The sequence below is a fragment of the Sus scrofa genome, chromosome 17 (assembly GCF_000003025.6).
Source record: "Sus scrofa isolate TJ Tabasco breed Duroc chromosome 17, Sscrofa11.1, whole genome shotgun sequence".
Lineage (NCBI taxonomy): Eukaryota > Metazoa > Chordata > Mammalia > Artiodactyla > Suidae > Sus > Sus scrofa.
In genome coordinates this window covers 19,363,503-19,380,394 of record NC_010459.5, presented here as the reverse complement: position 1 = coordinate 19,380,394, position 16,892 = coordinate 19,363,503, and the positions used below count along the sequence as shown (strand labels likewise).

At 42.2% G+C, this 16,892-nt stretch overlaps 1 protein-coding gene across 1 annotated transcript in view; it reads right to left on the bottom strand.

Moving 5' to 3' along the window:
* The window catches only part of SLX4IP (SLX4 interacting protein), a 214,406-nt gene extending 197,738 nt beyond the window's left edge, over nucleotides 1–16,668 (bottom strand). The window contains 1 exon segment of the mRNA XM_021078052.1: nucleotides 16,529–16,668. The gene's annotated coding sequence lies outside the window, so the exon portion shown is untranslated.

Genomic DNA, 16,892 nt, shown 5'->3' with positions numbered 1-16,892 from the left:
AGCACGATTTACAACAGTCAAGATATGTAAACAAATGTCCATTGACAGATGAATAAAGAATATATTAAACACACACACACACACTCGCAATGAAATATAACTCAGCCATAAGAAAGAATGAAATAATGCAATTTGCAACAACATGGATAGACCTAGAGATTACCATACTAAGTGATGTAATCAGAAAGAAAAAGAGAAATACCATATGATATCACTTATATGGGGTATATAAAACATGTCACAAATGAATTTATCTACAAAACAGAAACAGACTCACAGAGAGAACAGACTTCTGGTTGCTGGGGCAGGGAGGGATGGACTGGGAATTTGGGATTAGCAGACACAAACTATTATATAGAGAAAGGGTAAGCAACAAGGACCAACTGTATGGCACAGGGAATTATATTCAATACCCTGTAATAAACCATAATGACAAAGAAAAAAAGACATAATGGAAAAGAAAAAAATGGATTATTTCTAATCCCAGATTCCTTATTTATAAAATAGGGATAGTAATAGCTAACTCAAAATTACCAAAGGGCTAAGAATATGAAAACCCTCAATATGATCATTTAAAAACAAGAGGCCATGGATAAGTGTTAACAGTTACTCTTACTTTGTCAATGTTTTGTTTTGTTTTTTAAATCTGATGAATTTAATGATCTTTAAAAAAAAACCTGATAACCTTTTTTTAAATTTATACTTTTTTTGCCACAATGTACAGCACCTTAATGTGGGATCTCAGTTCCCAGATCGGGGACTGAACCTGGGCTGAAGAGGTGAAAGCACTGAATCCTAACCACTAGACCAAGAAACTCCCCCCCTCCCCAAAAATCTGGTAATCTTTTTAAAATCTTTCTTTATCATTATACCCATGGCATCCGGAAGTTCCCAGGCCAGGAACTGAAGGTGAGCCACAGCTATGACCTACATCACAGCTGGATCCTTTAACCCACTGCACCGGGTCAGGGATCAAACCTGTGCCTATACAGCAATCCCAGCCACTGCAGTCAGGTTCTTAACCCACTGCACCACAGCAGGAACTCCAACACATAATATGATTCTAAATTTTTTTTTGTGCTTTTGTCTTTTTAGGGCCATGCCCACAGCATATGGAGGTTCCCCAGTTAGGGGTCCAATAGGAGCTGAAGCTGCTGGCCTATGCCACAGCCACAGCAATGTGGGATTGGAGCTGCATTTGCAACTTACACCACAGCTCAGGGCAACGCCAGATCTTTAACCCACTGAGCAAGGCCAGGGATCAAACCCACAACCTCATAGTTCCTAGTTGGATTTGTTAACCACTGAGCCATGACGGGAACTCCCAGAAAATTTTTTAATAATGTTCATCTTAACAAGCCCATTTAGAGGTGTAAATGGAAAAATTAAGTTTCTAGAAAGTTAGGAACTTGTGTTTGAAAACAACATTTATAAAGGTTGTTCTGAAAACTTTAGATCTTTAAAATTCTATTATTTGAGCCTGATAAACATACAGCCAATCCCCTTAAATACACTGAGTCAGGCTTAAAAAACTTCTGCTAAGAATTTAGAGAGTCCCTTACTGGGGGTGCTTAGGGGGGACTCAAGTGGTTCAGCTAAATGGAGAAAAGAGGGAGAAGAGCTATGCTGCAAGTACTCAACCAAAGTGGAAGCATGCATGATCTAGTTATTTTTCATAGGACAGGTGGACCACATGGAAGGCTGTGGCAAGGCTTTAAGACCATATTTGCCAATGGATAGATTCTGAGCCATATTACAGTGAAGGTAATGTTTCTGACTCACAACAAGGTTCTGGTCAACTTTCTTTAAATGCTTTTTTTTTTTTTTTTTTAATTGGTAAAGCAAGAGCAGCTACAATTACCTTTTAAGGTCTGGATTCTTCGAAAAATACCATCAAAATCCTATCTCAAAAATAAAATCTGTAAGAATCTAGAACTGAAAAGCATATTTTTATATGAAATAATATGGTCTCCCATGTAAAACAGGCTACATGAAAAAAAGAAGCCGTATAGTACATTTTGCATACTTTTAACCCATTTTTAATACCACGTGGCATTCTGCCTCTCAGTTTTTTCACTTGTTCCAACAGTGTTTGCAGTCTCAAAAGTAACAATTTCAGGATTAAAGGCACCCTATGGATCATCTACTCTCAGGCCTGACATCTCTTTCCCTAATGAGAACTTGGGGGACCAAGCCAGGGTCTTGCAGCTGAAGGTCAAGGGCAGGAGAAGAGTCAGGTCAGCTCACCAAGGGCAAACTAGCACCATCTGTCCCCTGCAAAAGTGCCAAGGTCATATGCTAACTAGGCTGTCAAGGTAGGTACGTTCCCTTTCTTGGTCCCCAGCCAATACACAAGTTCCCAACCCAGAACATGACTTCAAATAAAGCTACATGAGTGGTGGTTCTCTCCTGCTAATCAAAGAAAGAGATAGAGGAAAAGACAGAGACAGAAAGGGGAGGGAGGGAAGGAAGGAGGATGGGAAAGAATGGGGGAAGAAGAAGGAGGAAAGGAAGGAACAAGGGAGGAACCAAGGTAAGGTAAATGTGGCTTGAATTTTTTTTTTTTTTTTTTTTTTTTTTTGTCTTTTTAGGGTGGCACCTGCGGCATATGGAAGTTCCCAGTCTAATTGGAGCTGCAGCTGCCAGTCTCTACCACAGCCTCAACAACGTGGGATCCAAGCAATGTCTGCGACCTATGCCTCAGATCATGGCAACACCAGATCCTTAACCCACCAAGCAGGGCCAGGGATCGAACCCGAATCCTTAAGGATACTACTAGTCGGGTTCATTTCCACTGAGCCACAACAGGAACTTCCGGTTTGAACAATTCAGTTTACCATCATGCTATGCAACATGGCACACTTCTTCAAAAACAAAAAATAAAGTCTACCAAGAAAAAGCCCGAAATACATCTGGCCAGCAGTTGCATGGACCTTGAGCCTGCATACTTGTTGACGTCACTGGAGATAAAGGCATATTTCCTCTGCTTCATTACAGCACTAGGCACAGGTGCTGGAAATGATCTACACGACGAACTGAAATCTGAAATGAACTGAATCAATCTGCTGATTTCCAAATGTGGTGAAAGCACAATTATGGATCCTGGAAGGAGCAGGTTTGCAAAGGTGACCAGCCCTCAGAGCACTGCTTACCACTAGAGGGTGCTCAAGAAAGTCTGTTTGGACGAAGAAATATTCCAGGAAAGGAGACCATTTTATTTTTCCAGTTTTTAGAGAAATTTTTGAAAAAATATATTGAATCTTTATTGAATTTCACTTAAAAAGCATATATTGAATATTTATTTTATAGTTCAGATGGAAATGATCATGTGTCATCACCATGGGCAATTCATGTGACTGCCCCTTGAGCTTGTTCCTATACAGAGCTGCTCACAGCGGAGCCGAGGTCTCTGCTTGTTTACTCATCTGTCCATGAGCTGTCAGAGGGCCTGCCCTGCCTACCGTCCCCTCCTGGGTTCTTCAACTTAATCAGATGAGCCTAGAAACCTAGGGGACCCAGTCTGTCAGGTTGATGGGATGTTTCCTAAGCCTCCCTATGGATTTGCATGTACTTTGGGTGAAGGCTTTGAGCCCTCTGTCTTAGGTAATCAAATGGCTATTACCTATACTTCAGGATTAGGGTTTCTACAATAATGAAAATTGCTGAGTCACAGTACAGTGGACTATGCCTCCTGGATTTGACCTCAGCGTTTCATTCTTTCTGCCTTAGTAGGACAATGCTGTTAGACAGGCTGACCGCTAAGATGTCAATTTCTTCTTCTTTTTTTTTTTTTTTTTTTTTTTTTTTTTTTTGAGGGCCACACCTGCGGCATATGTAAGTTCCTAGGCTAGGAGTTGAATTGGAGCTGCAGCTGTCAGTCTCTACCACAGCCACAGCAACGCCAGATCCAAGCTGTGTCTGCAATCTACACCACAGCTCATGGCAAAATATTTGCAATCCGTTTAACTAGTAAATAATGCTGGATCCTTAACCCACTGAGTGGGGCCAGGGATCGAACCCGCATCCTTGTGGATACTAGTGCTGTTCATAACCTGCTGAACCACAAGAACTCCCTCTCCTCCATTTCTAAACTACTGTGATACAAAATTCAACAACTATTCCAGGAATAAATAATGCCAATGCACAAATGCTTCCAGAGAAGAGAGTAGAAGGGAGCCCGTCTCAGCACACAACTCATTTAATGAAGCCCTGATAGAAAAACCAGGCAGGGGCAGATTAAGAAAGGAAAATCAAGAGTTGCCATTGTGGTGCAATAGAAATGAATCTGACTAATGTCCATGGGTATGCATTTTCAACCCCTGGCCTTGATCAGTGGGTTGGGGATCTGGAGCTGCCATGAGCAGACAGCTTGGATCCTGCATTGCTGTGGCAGTGCTATAGGCTAGCAGCTGTAGTTCTGATTTGACCCCTAGCCTGTTCACATGACTCAGGTGTGGCCCTAAAAAGAGGGGGGGGTTGGAAAAATCACAGCCAATTCTACACCTAAACATAGAAGAATTCCAAACAAACAGAAGCAATCTGAATCCAGCAATACATTAAAAAAAATACACCAGATCCAAGTGAAGTTTACCTGAGGAGTACAAGGTTGGTTTAATACTAGAAAGATCACCATATGTAAAAACTGAAGTAGCATAAAAGCACATGGTCATTTGAAAGGAAATAGAAAAAAGAAAAACATTAGAAATCTTATAAAGAAATTACAAAGAATGTAGCCAATGTGCTTATTGATGAACCTTAAAAGCAATTTCTTTGAGAGCTTTTGAAGGTAATCATTTAAACTAGCATTTCACAAATATAAAATATCTAGGAATGAATTTATTAAGACATGTGCCAGACCTCACGATATTAATCTTTGAAGCCAGTGCCATCCCAGCTACAATCCTGAACTAGGAATCTGAGGAAAGGCAAAAAGAACTAAGATATTTGAGAGAGAGAAAAAGAAAGAGAGGAAAACAAGGGAGGGAATTTAACAGCTTCAGCAGAACTACCACAATGTTACAGTAAATTAAACAATGTGCTGGCATAGAGGTAAACAAACAGGCTGAAGAGACAGACTTCATAGACCAGAAACAAACCCATGGGTTCAGGGAAATGGATGATGGGAGCAGCCCTACAGATCAGTGGGAAATAAAGAGACTATTCATTCAATAAATTGTGCTCCAAAAACTATCCATTTGGAAAAAAATAAAACTGGACTACTTCACACAAAACATAAAGATGAGGTAAAAACTCAAATGTGAAAAATTAGAATCTTTTAGAAAATATTTTCATGAACTCAGAGACAGGAAGGAGTTTTTAAAACTAGATACAAAGAGTACAGTCCATAAGGCAAAAGAGTGGTAGAATTGGCCATTATTAATGTTAAAACTTCTCTATAGGAGTTCCCATCATGGCTCATGGTTAACAAAACTGACTAGCAATCATGAGGATGCAGGTTTGATCCCTGGCCTTGATAAGTGGGTTAAGGATCCCGAGTTGCCATGAGCTGTGGTGTAGGCAGGTGGCTGCAGCTCCGATTTGACCCCAGCCTGGGAACCTCCATATGCCACAGGTGCGGCCTAAAAAGACAGAAGACAAAAAAAAAAAAAAAAAAAAAAAAAAAAAAAACTTCTATATAGACTGGAATAAAATATTTGCAATCCGTTTAACTAGTAAATAACTTATAAACTTAAACATTAAAGAACTCTTGGAGTTCCCTGGTGGCCTAGTAGTTAAGGATCTGGCATTGCCACTGCTGTGTGGCTTGGGTTATTGCTGTGGCATGGGTTTGATTCCCAGACCAGGAAATTCCACATGCCAAAAAAATTAAAACATTTTTCAGGCACAGCCAAAAAAATTAAAATTTCAGTTCAGCAAAACACACCCTAAACAAGTTCCCATTGTGGCTGAGTAGGTTAAGAATCCGACTAGTATCTATGAAGATGCAGGTTTAATCCCTGGTCTCCTCAGCGGGTTAAGGACCTGGCATTGCAGTGGCGTAGGCCCACAGCTACAGCTCCAATTCAATGATTTGACCCCTAGCCTGGGAACTTCCATATGCCTGAGGTGCAGCCCGTAAAATAACAACAACAATAACAAAAAAAAACACTGTAAAGAAACTGGGCGGGGGCGGGGGGGGGGCAGGATTGGTGACATGTTCGGAGCGCTGGAACTCAGGTTTGATCCCCAGCCCCAGCATTCCTGCAGCTGTGGCTTAGGTGGAAACTACAGCTCAGATCTGAACCCTAGCCCAGGAACTCCATATACCAAGGGGTGGCCAAAAAAAATAAATAAAGGGGATTTATTAAAAAAAAAGAATGGGGTCAGGGCTGGAGCCTCAAACTGAGAGAAGATATTAGCAAGACATAACAAGCAAAGCATGCCTATCTCAAAGAAAGCAATCTAATAGAAAAATGGTGGAGTTCCCATAGTGGCTCAGTGGAAACAAATTCAACTAGTAGCAATGAGGATGAGGGTTCAATCCCTGGCCTCGCTCAGTGGGTCAGGGATCTGGCGTTGCCATGAGCTGTGGTGTAGGTCACATACAAGGCTCAGACCCCAAGTTGCTGTGGCTGTGGTGTAGTCCGGCAGCTATAGCTTCAATTCGACCCCTAGTCTGGGAACTTCCATGTGCCTTGGGTATAGCCCTAAAAAGCAAAAAAGAAAAATGGGCAAAGGGGGAGCCCAGAGCAAGCTGCCCCTGTCTCCCAGCCAAGACTCCACAGCTCTGGCCAAGACAGTGGGGGCGGAGGTGGAAGTCTTCTGATCCCGTCTATTATTTGTGCCTTGACAACCACCCTGCGGAGGTGAGGGGCATGTCCTTCACTGTCCTTTTATGAAACCCGAGAAAGCATGAGTCTTAGACACAGAAAGACCATTTGCCAGGGAATCTGGGGACAGCACACACTCTGCTCTCTTCTCTCAGTGCCTGTCATCTGGGACAGAACAGATGACAGTCACAGACGGTCCCATCGGCCGCCCACAGGGAAAAGTCAGGACTTGGTGATGCCAGGAGGTTCCAGATTCCAAAGAGATGGTTAGCCTGTGTGTCCCCTGCAAACAGAGCCTCTTCAAGTTCCCCGACTCCATCCTGGCACCTCTCCATCCTCAAAACCATTGCTGGAGATGTCTGAGCAGGTGTCCCCTCTTCAAGGCTCTTCACCAGGGTCTCCCATAGTGCCATACCTGCCCCCCTCCACCCCGGCTCTGGCTCCTTCCCAGCTTCCACGCCTCCATGTGGCCAACCCTGGTGGCATGTGTCCTTGAATGTGCAGCTCCAGCTCTCCCCGCCTTTGCCCATGCATGCATGCCGCCTTCAGAATGTCCTCTCTTCCCTAAGGATGAGTTCTCCTCTGAAAACCAACTCAGATGCCACCTGTTCCTCGAAGCCCTCTAGTTATCCCCAGAGTAAATGGCTCCCTTCTCTGGGCCACACCAGGGCCTTACACCCCCTCCTCTCAGTTACACATAACTGGTCTCAGTCTCTCCCATCTGCCTGACCGTATCTGCCTGAGACCAGGATCCGTTCTTATCCTCTCTGATACCTGGCATGTGCACAGGTATGCGTCAAAAGTCTAATTTGAGTCTGCAGATGTTACTTAAATCAGTGGCTACAGACTGTGTTAATTTATTTTTTTAGCTTTATAGCTGTTTATCTATTGTTTCTTTACTGTCTCCAAATCTCAAATCCCTCTCAAGCACTGTCTCTGGTCCTACTTCAATTATATGTATCATGAAGCCAACCTCGAGAGTTTATATGCATATGAATGTAAACAGAAAATGGAAGTGGTTTTGTTATGTTTTGTTTCTTTTCACAGCTGCACCAGAGGCACATGGAAGTTCCCAGGCTATGGATAGAATTGGAGCTGCAAGTGCAGGCCTATGCCACAGCCACAGAAATGCCAAATCCGAGCTGCATCTGTGACCCATGCTGCAGCTTGCGGCAACACTGGATCTTTAACCCACTGAGCAAGGCCACAGATGGAACTTGTATCCTCAAGGACACTGTGTTGGGTTCTTAACCCACTGAGCCACAATAGGAACTCTAAAGACGGAGGCATTTTGTAATTGAACATAATGGGCAACCATAGAGGGTTGAAGTTCATAAATGTTTTTCAGGGTACATTTTTGTTTTGTCTTTAAAATACTGATATCCTAACATTCATTTGAATGGAGAAAATTCGATTAGCCTCCGGTTTTTTTGGTTTTTTTTTTGTCTTTTTGGGGCTGCACCCAAGGCATATGTAGGTTCCCAGGCTAGGGGTCTAATCGGAGCTGTAGTCACCAGCCTACACCAGAGCCACAGCAACGCCAGATCTGAGCTGTGTCTGTGATCTACACCACAGCTCATGGCAATGCCAGATCCTTAGCTCACTGAGCGAGGCCAGGGATTGAACCCGCAACCTCATGGTTCCTAATCGGATTTGTTTCTGTTATGCCATGACTGGAACTCCTAGCCTCTGTATTAATTACGGTTTCAATCTGGGAACATCTGCAGGTTTTTCTAAACTTGTTTAAAGAATCATTAAAAGATAAATGTGCACACACATATTTAAGAAGCAAACATGCACATTAAAAAAAATTATCTTTCTAGGCTCTTAGAGTTACTTTCAGGAGGGAACAGCAAGCTCAGTGCCTAGGGTTTAAAGCATAAATGGTAAAAAACCTTCTCTCTCAGAACTGCCAATTCAAATCTACATTCAGTAGAATTTTTGTTCTATTGCCTGTTTTTAAGAAATTCAGGACAATCCCCAGAAAGATCAATATCCAAATATGTGAAAGCATGTCATTTACAGAAGCATGCTAAGAAGTTAGAGTAAGTCTTGGAGTCCCCATCATGGCGCAGTGGTTAATGAATCTGACTAGGAACCATGAGGTCGCGGGTTCGGTCCCTGCCCTTGCTCAGTGGGTTAAGGATCCGGCATTGCCATGAGCTGTGGTGTAGGTTGCAGACACAGCTCCGATCCCACATTGCTGTGGCTCTGGCGTAGGCTGGTGGCTACAGCTCTGATTAGACCCCTAGCCTGGGAACCTCCATGTGCCACGGGAGCGACCCAAGAAATAGCAAAAAGACAAAAAAAAAAAAAAAAAAGTAAGTCTTACAAATAACATCTCATCCTCTATTCTGCATTCCTGAGACCACTTTCTCTGATCTGAAAACAGGCATTCTTTCATAAAGAGGAGACTTCGATAGCATATGACCCCACCAAAAATATGTGTGCATGTGTGTTTTTAGAGGAGAGGGAAAGATTCTAAAATCCTTAGAAACATTAATTTGGGGTGGGAGTGGAAGTAGATTAAACAATATCACATGATTGTCCTGTCATTTAAATGCAAAGCAGAGATAAACGCTAATAAAGAAAGTCAGTGACCTTCTAGATTATGCTGTGGGAAAATTCAAGGCATTCTGAAATTCACATTTGTCTTCCTCTGGCATTGCTTGGCCTATGTCACAAACCAAAGCAACTACTCCAGTTTAAAAAGACCAGAAATTAACTGTACGCTTCTAATCTCCAAATTTCAAATTTTATCCAGAAAAGTATTGTACTTCCTTCTTTCGTCTTAAACTTTCAGTAGCTATGGGAGCAGAAACTGAAAACAAAGGCCCTAGAATCTCTGAAGGAACAACTGTAATTCAACAATGAGAAATCCTTTCGTTCCTTCTGCTTCTATTCTCCCAATCTAATTTTTTCTCTCTCTCACACACAGACACACACAAAAGGACAGTATCAAGGAAGGAATCACAAACTTTAACAAAATACCAAGGAAAAAATGACAAACGAGAAAATATCTTGCTGGCAAGAACTTAGATAATGTTTAAGAAGGTAATTGAAGTCTAAAAAAAGAATCATGAGAGTTCCCGTCATGGCACGGTGGAAAAGAATCCAACTAGTATCCCTGATGATACAGGTTCAATCCCTGGCTTCGCTCAGTGGGTTAAGGATCCGGTATTGCTGTGCTGTAGGTCACAGACTTGGCTCGTTTGTATCCTGCATTGCTGTGGCTGTGGTGTAGGCTGGCAGCTGTAGTTCTGATTCGAACCTTAGCCTGGAAACTTCCATATGCCATGGGTGCAGCCCTAAAAAGCAAAAAAAAAAAAAAAAAAGGAAAATTAAAAAATTTTTAAAAATCAGCTTTTCCTATTATTTATATGATAATCTTGAATGCCCGAAATGGGCTTGAAAATCAAAAGAAAAAGACAAACAGGGAAGCAATCAAGAACTGAAGGAAGATAATGCAAGTGACAAAAAAATTGGGATTTTTTTTTCCTTTTCCTTTTTATTTATTTATTTATTTTGTCTTTTGTCTTTTTAGAGCGGCACCTGCGGCATATGGAGGTTCCCAGGCTAAGGGTGTAATCGGAGCTACAGCTGCTGGCCTATACCAGAGCCACAGCAACACCAGATTCGAGCCGTGTCTGCGACCTATACCACAGCTCATGGCAACGCCAGATCTTTAACCCACTGAGCAAGGCCAGGGATCGAACCCACAACCTCATGGCTCCTAGTTGGATTCGTTTCTGCTGTGCCATGATGAGAACTCCCTCTTTCTTTTTCTTTAAATGTAGGCCAAATATTCAACTCTCCCACCAGATTCAGTCCACTGAACAGTCCTACCTTTTAGTCACTCTATACCCTTAATCTGGCCAGCTAACCCATGATCTGAGCTTCCCATTCCCGCTGGACCCACAGAAAATCCCCACCTGACTTCTCTAATAAACACCACCTAATTTTTACTTAACACTTTGTCAGAAACAGACATAGGCACTGACCCATGAGGCAGTGAGTCTCAGGTTCTGGTAAAACAGACATACATCCAAATCATGCCTTTTCACGTGACCCAAAAAAATCCCGGGTTTTCTTACCTATGAGATGGGCTAATCACTAATCCTCAGCAAAATGTAAATCAAAATCACAATTAGATACCATCTCGCACCTGTCAGAATGGCTATTATCAAAAAGACAACATGGAGTTCCTGTTGTGGCGCAGCGGAAACAATCCAACTAGGAACCATGAAGTTGCAGGTTTGATCCCAGGTCTTGCTCAATGGATTAAGGATCCAGTGTTGCCATGAGCTGTGGTGTAGGTCGCAGACACGGCTCAGATCTGGTGTTGCTATGGCTGTGGCATAGGCTGGCAGCTACAGCTATAATTAGACCCCTAGTTTGGGAATCTCTGTATGCCGCAGGTACGGCCCTAAAAGACAAAAGACAGAAAAAAACAACAACAACAAAAAATAAGTGTTGGTGAGGATGTGGTGAAAAGGAAGCCCTCATGCGCCATAGACAGGAATGTAAATGGATGCAGCCACTATGGAAAACAATATGGAGGTTCCTCAAAAATATTAAAAATACAACCACCATATGATCCAACAATTCTACTTCTTGGTATTTACTGGAAGACAACAAAAACACTAACTTGAAAAGGTATCTGCACCTCCATGTCCATTGCAGTGTTTAGTTACAGTATCTAAGATGTGGAATCATCCTAAGTATCCATGATAGATGAATGGATAAAGAAAATTACACACACACACACACACACACACACACACACAGAGGAATATTATTCAATCATAAAAAAAGAAGGAAATCCTGCCATTTGCAACAACATAAATGGGCATCCTCTTAAGTATAATAAGTCAGAGAAAGTCAAATAGCATACGATCTCACTTATATGTGAAATCTAAAACCAAACCAAACAAACACCAAACTCTGATGCAGAGAACATGCTGGTCGTTGTTAGAGGCAGAAGTTGGAGATGGTGAAATGGATGAAAAGAGTCAAAATGTACAAACTTCCAGTTAGGGATAAAAGGTCCTGGGAATGTAATGGTGACCATAGTTAATAATACTGTATTGCGGAGTTTCCATTGTGGCTCAGAGGAAATGTGTCTGACTAGCATCCATGAGGATGCAGGTTCAATCCCTGGCCTCAATCAGTGGGTTAAGGATCCGGCATTGCTGTGAGCTGTGGTGTAGGTTGCAGACTTGGCTCAGAACCCTCGTTGCTGTGGCTGTGGTGTAGGCGGGCAGCTGTAGCTCCGATCCTACCCCTAGCCTGGGAACCTCCATATGCTTTGGGTGCAGCCCTAAAAGGACAAAAAGAAATCATAATAATAACGTATCATATACAGTTGACCCTTGAACAACATGGGTTTGAATCAGGAGAGTCCACTTCACTTGGATTTCTTTCCAACAAATACATGATCCACACTTGGTTGAATGCACGGATGTGGAACCTCAGATACCCGGCCGGGGGAGGTGGGGGCTGGGGTGCTATAAAGTTCCATGCAGATTCTGAATAGCTCAGAAGGTTGGCATCCCTAATCCCTTGAGTTGTTCAACATCAACTGTCTTTTCCTCTTTGAGGAGAAAGCATTTGGTCTTTCATCATTCAGTATGATTTTAGCTATGGTTTTTTTCCAGATGCTCTTTATCAGGTTGAGGATGCTTCCTTCTATTTTGGGTATGTAGGATTTTTTTTTAAATCAAAAGAAGTGTTTGGGAGCTCCCTGGTGGCCAAGTGGTTAAGGATCTGGTATTGTCACTGCTGTGGCTCAGGTGTGATCCCTGGCCTGGGAACTTCTGCATGTTGTGGGTGAGGCCAAAAAAATAAACATATAAAACATAAGCACACACACAGAAAGTGTTGGGTTTTGTTAGTTTTTTTTTTTTCTAAATTTGAGACGATCAAATGATTATATTGCACATCTGAAACTAATGTTATAGATAAATTATACCTCAGTAATAAAGAGATCCAATCCACTAAAACCTCAATGCATGCATTTTCAATTTTCAAAAAGCTATAACAGGAGTTCCTTCGTGGCTCAGCAGTTAACAAACCCAATTAGGATCCATGAGGATGGGGTTTGAGCCCTGGCTTCACTCGGTGGGTTAAGAATCTGGCATTGCCATGAGCTGTGTAGGTCGAAGACTCGGTTCAGATCCTGTATTGCTGTGGCCGTGGTGTAGGTTGGCAGCTGTAGGTCTGATTCGACCCCTAGCCTGGGAGCTTCCATAAGCTGCAAGCGCAGCCCTAAAAATCTATAAAAAAAAAAAAAAAAAAAAAAAAAAAAAAAAAAAAGCTATAACATGTTTCATTCAGAAAACACAAATTCATAAACTATACAATGGCAGAGATAAAGTCCCAACACAAATACATTTTACCACATTTTACCACCGGTATCTCCCAGTTTCTCTATGTGTAGAAGGCTTGGCCACCAAATAACTAGATATTTTTTTTAATATTAAATTAAAATGTTTTTAATATGAAGTAACTAGATATTTTAATATGAAATTAAAATAAGTTTTTAATGTGAAAATAAAAAACAAGCCAAATGCCCTTCAACTGGTGAAAGTGTAAACAAATTAATCTATCCATGCAATGGAATACTACTCAGCAACCACAAAGGAATGAACTACTGACACCTGCAACAACACAGATGGTTCTCAATTACGATTCATGAAAGAAACCAGATGCTATCCCACCCCGCAAACAGCACATACTCTAAGATTCCATTTAGATAAAATCCTAGGAAATGCAAACTTATGTAGAATGACAAAAAACAGATCTGTGGTTGCCTGGGAGAGAGAAGCCAGACGGATTATAAGAGGGCCAGAGAAAACTTTGGGGGGTGGGGAGGAGGGAGGGGGGGTGGATAATGTATGCACATTATCTTGACTGTACTGATGGCTTCATGGGCGTATATGTGTAAAACACATCAAATTGCACGCTTTAAATATGTGAGTTTACTGTATGACAATTATACCTCAATATAGGTGTTTGAAAAAAAGAAAAGACCATTGAAACACACCCGCACACATATCTTCCTGACTTAGTATACTATATTTAAACCACCTTCTTTTCCAAATGGGTACATGTCCTGAAAAGTCATGGAATTCCAACACTTTTCCCCTTAAGTGATTTGCATGCATGAAAAAAACTTTAATACAAACAACTATAACAATGGCAACTAATATTTACATAGCTGTGACTATGTGCTAGGCACTGTTTTAAGCACTTTTTTTTTTTTTTTTTTGTCTTTTCTGGGCCGTACCTGAGGCATATGGAGGTTCCCAGGCTAGGGGTCTAATCGGAGCTGTAGCCACCCACATACGCCAGGGCCACAGCAACTCGGGATCTGAGCCGCATCTGCAACCTACACCACGGATCATTAACCCACTGAGCAAGGGCAGGGATTGAACCTGAAACCTCTTGGTTCCTAGTCAGATTCCTTAACCACTGAGGCACGACGGGAACTCCTTAAGTACTTTTCTTACATTAACTTATCTGACCCTCATATATCAAACCTATTTTACAAATGAGGAAACTAAGGCATAGAAGGGCTAAGTAATCTGCTCAAGATCATACAGCTGTAGCTGGAGGAGCCAGGATTTGAATTAGGGTTCCTCAAATTTCCTCCAGAGGATCTCAACCTCTACTGATACTGGTCTAGAGTTGTTTTTTGTTTTTGTTTTTGTTTTTTAAAGCACTCCAGTGATCTGCATGAGCAGCCAAAGTTGAGAACCCCTGAGATAAATTAGATTTAGATTTCTCATTTAGGCAGATTAAGCAAAGTTCAAAAAAAGCTTTGGTAGGCGTTCCATTGTGGCTCAGCCAGTTAAGAATCCAACATAATGTCCATGAGGATGCCGGTTCAATCTCTGGCCTCACTCAGTGGACTAAGGATCTGGAATTGATGTAAGCTGCAGCATCACTCACAGATGTGGCTCAATCCTGCACTGCTATGGCTGTGGCTTAGGCCAGCAGCTGCAGCTCCAATTCGACTCCTAGCTTGGGAACTTCCATATGCACAGATGAAAAAAAAAAGGCTTTGGTAAACTATGGCCCAATGTTTTCAAGTCAATACTAAACTACTGAATACATGTAGCATTTTGATTCAACTTTAAATAAGTTAAAAGTAAAAATACACAAACATGACATGAGATGTTGTCATAGAACAAACTACCTAACAATATACCCAACTGACAAATTCTCAACTTTTTAGAGGGCTAAATTAGCATCACGAAATCAAGCTGATGGATAAAAGCATGGGAAAATGTGCCATATGTCCACTGCCTTTAAAATATGGAATTGACACTGTACTGTGAATTATTTCAGAAGCACAGGTTGAAAAGAGACAGTCTTTGCTTTCATTTTATTTTTTTAGTCTTTTTGCCTTTTCTAGGGCAGCACCTGCGGCATATGGAGTTTGCCAGGCTAGGGGTCTAATCGGAGCTGTAGTCACCAGCCTACACCAGAGCCACAGCAATGCAGGATCCGAGCTGTGTCTGCAACCTACACCAGAGCTCATGGCAACGATGGATCCTTAACCTGCTGAGCAAGACCAGGGATTGAACCTGAAACCTCATGGTCCCTAGTTGGATTCGTTAACCCTGAGCCACAACGGGAACTCCCAGTCTTTGCTTTTAGTCCATGGTGGGAATCCCTGCTCTTGGAACTTTAAGCTGCAAATTTTTTTTTTTTAAAGACCACACCTGTGCCATATGGAAGCTCCCAGGCCAGGGGCTGAATAGGGGCTGCAGCTGCCAGCCTACACCACAGCAACACCAGATCTGAGCGGCTTCTGCAGCCTACACTGCAGGCCATGGCAACACCAGATCCTTTAACCCACTGAGAGAGGCTAAGGATCCCGCATCCTCCTGGATACCAGTTGAGGTCTTAATCTATTGAGCCACAACAGGAACTCCCGAGGTGCACTTCTTAAGGAAGATTCTGACTCAGTGGGCCTTGGGATGGAGTAAGACTGTGTTGCTAACAAGCTCCCAGGTGATGCTGATGTGGTTGATAGACCACACTTGGAGCAAAAGGCCTTAAGTAATTTGAATATTGGTTGTAAAATTAGCCAGTTGGCCTACAAATATAGTTATGTCTAGAATCCAAGAAATAAGTATCGACACCATTTATTTCTAGTCCAGGAAATAAAGGGGCAGGGGAGCAGAAAGAGCAAGCAAATATTTGTTTGTACAGTGTAGCGGTTCTAAGAACCATAGAATACTTTTACTTGCCCTGAGTAACTGTCAAAGAGATATAATGAGATAAAAGATCCCATTTTGTTTGTTTGTTTGAATTTACCGCATAATCTTTATGACCTAGTACACACTAGGTACTCAACAAATGTACTGAATGAATCAATGAGAAGTATACACAAACACCATCTGAATTGTTTGTCACAACCCCAAAAAAATGTCTGGGAAGGGTAATCTATTTGTACACATAGATGTTGAAACAAACACCTGGCCCATTCGTTGTACTTCATTTTATTCCTCAAAAAAAGTAATTTTCCAGACCAACACTTTCACTGTAAAGCCCAGGCTTCCCGAACCCTTAGGTTTAACAACTTTTTAGCTCTTCAAAGACAGTGGAGAGAGGTGGAAGCATAGGGAGAAGGATTCAGAAAAGGTTCAATAATCAAAGGGAAAACACCAAAGGGGGAGAGGAGATGGGCAAACAGTTTAGTTCAAGTGAAGGAACATCTTAGGTGGTCAGGATTTCCAAGTTCTTACCTATGATGGTGACAGGGTTTGGGTTCGGGCTTTTATTTGTTTTGTTACTCTCCAGGGTCACTGATGAAGTAGTACCTGGCTGTGCAAACTCAGACTGAAACAGCAGCAGGCTCTCAAGCCAATCTTTAGAAGCTTGGGGATTCGTGCTTCCGCCTTACTTTCCGCTTCCCAGAGACTGCCTGCGCGCGCAGAGGAAAACAGCCGCCGCCCAAACACAAGATGAGCTGGGTAGCCTCACGATGGGCTTGAAGCCACAACCAGGATCTAAGATGGCGACGAAACACTAAGCGAGGCCCCAGAGAGCGCGAGAGATCTGCCCAAAAGAAAAATGGCCTCCGCTCAGGACCTCACGGCTTTCAATACA